The sequence below is a fragment of the Triplophysa dalaica genome, chromosome 20 (genome assembly GCF_015846415.1).
Source record: "Triplophysa dalaica isolate WHDGS20190420 chromosome 20, ASM1584641v1, whole genome shotgun sequence".
In the NCBI taxonomy this organism is placed as follows: Eukaryota; Metazoa; Chordata; class Actinopteri; order Cypriniformes; family Nemacheilidae; genus Triplophysa; species Triplophysa dalaica.
In genome coordinates this window covers 17,352,569-17,355,797 of record NC_079561.1, presented here as the reverse complement: position 1 = coordinate 17,355,797, position 3,229 = coordinate 17,352,569, and positions in this window count along the sequence as shown.

Below are 3,229 nucleotides of genomic sequence, written 5' to 3'. Positions count from 1 at the left end.
TCATTTGACTGTTTAAACGAGTGTGTAATATCAAGAATTTCCAACATAAACTTTACAACAGAGTTAAGTCAAACTCACGGTTTCACTCAACAGGCTGTGTAGTCGATTTCGGCATCCCAGAATTGAGCATTCTCAACTGGGCACTTGAATAAATTGTTCATGTGCTACATTAGATTTTCTTGAAACATGTAACGCAAAAGGTCGCTTTTATTTGATGTAACCAAACACCTCGGGTTAAACGGAATGTGTTTTATGAAAAGAATTTGAAAGCAGAATTATATGCAAATATCAAGTTATGATTGGAGCACATTTAAACCTTGAAAACGGTAAAATATAATTTTTATAATAAATGGAGCGCATTTCATTATTTGTTGTCTACATTAAATAATATTGTCCTTTCAATATCACAGCCATCCAAGTAAAGCAATTCAAATAAACATAGAAACAGTGGGGATTAGAAGGGGGAAATATTCATAAATAAACCACGCAGCATGTTCCATGCCGTTTCCAAGGTGTCTGAATATAAACTAAGTTTTTCATCCCAAACCCGTAATCTAGGTCCAGTTTTTCTGAATATGGACTTTATTGAATGCCAGTTGGGTCAGCAGTTAACTTCCATTGGGACATTAGCAAAAAGATCGATTCAAGACATAACTGGACGTCTTTTCGAAAGCATATTGACTGCTTTAATGTCTGGTTGATAATGCTTATAAGCTTTTATATAAGTATAAGTATACTATTTTTTACATATTTATCATGTCTAGAACAAATACAGTGACCCCAAAAAGTATTTAGACACCTAATTCAACTGTAATCGTACAGAATTTTACTGTTAATTATTTACACAGATTTATTTTACGGAATTTTGGGCTCTTTCGCATACCGTCAAATTACAGAAAAGACTGCAAATTTACAAGAAAAACAGGTAAACTATTGTACAGGAAAACTGTTATTTTAGGGTATATTTCTGTCGCCCCAGCTGCCAGAAAATACTGTAAATGTATAAATGTTATTGCGAGAGACCAAAACCATAAAACAAAACAAATGCTAACTTTTCTAACTACTAAATCTGATAAAAATAAACTCTGACTATCTAAAACTGTGATGCCTTGCTCTTGTTTCATTATTTATGTATTTTATAGAGTTTTATGTATTATAATCCTTTTGTAAGGTTCTATTGTTCTGTTTTTTTGTTTTATTTGATATGTACAGCACTTTGGTCAACCTGTGGTTGTTTTGAAATGTGCTATAGAAATAATATAAACAAACAAACAAATAAACTTTACTTGTCCTAAATGTCATTTTAAGTGTCATTTATGTGGAACATCACCATAAAAAACACATCGAACTAAATGGTTGGTTTATTTTGTGTGACATTCCTACGTTTTTCAAATACATCTCCAGACATTTGAATGACTACATTCTATATCGAATGAGCTGTAAAGTTGACTGGAGTACAGTTTAAAGATCCCCGTGCCTTCATAAGCCTGCTGTGTGCACCTTCTGTCTTTCATGCATATCCTTGAACATTGCTCCTGTTTTCATTTTTCTACGCCCTCCTCCCCTTAACTGTGATTTCGTCGAGCCCACAATGAAGTTCTTGTGCGCCACTGTCTGAAAGCAGCCGCAGAAATGCCTTGGCGCAGAGGCTGGAGACGTCATGGATTCCTCTGCAGGAAAGCCCTGAGTCTCCGAGATGGATCCACTCCAGGTTTCCATGGCAGAGCGCACAAACAGGAGGAAACACTGTGGGAATCCCGTTATTTTACAGCATTGGAGCATTATAAACACCCAGCACTGGGGAAGGAAGCCGTTCTTGATACTCAAGTCAATGCTCAGAGCAGTCAAAGAAGTTCACAGCACACACAGCTGTAGTACCAGCTTACTCTTTTTTGTGACGGAGTATTTTCTTCTTTTATCGCCTCTCCATTCAGAAGTTTCTTTGACGCTTCTGTTTGCTATGAGCTTTGAGGAAAAGCTATTTTTTGATTGTTGATTTTATTTCTTGTATATTTTCCAAATGTTTAGAGAGACCTGGAGACTGATGCATTACCACACCATGAGGTCGATGGATCAAGGTATGGATGGCGGGTGCTGAAGTGTTGTGAATTTCTGGTAATCAATAATTTGATTTTCAACGCTTTTTTATGACAAAGCTGTTAAAGATTTGTATGCTCAATCTTGCTTATTAAGTCATATTTAATGCAATAACCGAGTGTATACGATAATAATGGAAAGCAAAATCTGTTATTTCTGTACAGTATATTACAGTATAAGAATTACATCATCAGGGCACGCTCGGTTACAGCCAACCAGACATTCATGTAACGAATATTACATTGAAGAAACTTTAAAGATCTTATTATGAATGAACAAACCATTTAATGCATTTTAATGTTTTTTAAATGTTATTTTTGTCAAATGATCCTATTACTCATTTTGACATTCTTGGGGATTTAACAGACAATACGTACTGTATGTTAGAATTTGTACATCGTTTATTTTATATCAAGTTGTTTTTGAGCCAATAATATATTCAAACACCTGGCAAAGGATTTTGATCAGATGATGTTTATATGCCACTGTGTATGTCTTAAGACTAAGTGGTTTTTATTTTCTTGGACTTTCATTTGTCCATGGAGTGTATTGATGTACAATGCATCATATCACATTTATTTATCTATCGACCAAAATACTAGTAATGTACAAAGAATGAAAATGTTATCACAGGTTCTCAAAATATGAGTTTGACCTCTAGTGGATTGCAATGAGTGAATATTGAATATTCCTAGTTATATAAAATTCAGACTCCTTGGCAATTCATAGATCATGCTGTAATGGAAAACCCAGGTAATGTTTCATAACACTATATACTGCCACTATGTAGAGATCAAGATCTTTTTGTCATTTTTGGCTGTAAGAAATTGAATTTTTCTGAAACATTCTGGGTATAAGATTGTGGATCTGAACCGTTTTCTAAATAAAATAGAAAGTGTCGTCAGAAAAGTGGTGCAATTTCCTATAGATACATAGATAGATAGATGATAGATGATAGATAGATAGATAGATAGATAGATAGATAGATAGATTATGTCATAACTACTACCTGTCAACAGGAGGCGTGTGTCATCAATTTATAGTCTAACCTTTAAATGAACCCGCTGTACGCGAGCAACGCGGCGCAACAAAACGCGAGAAATCACCCGTCGCGTCCCCGCTGTTCTTTTAC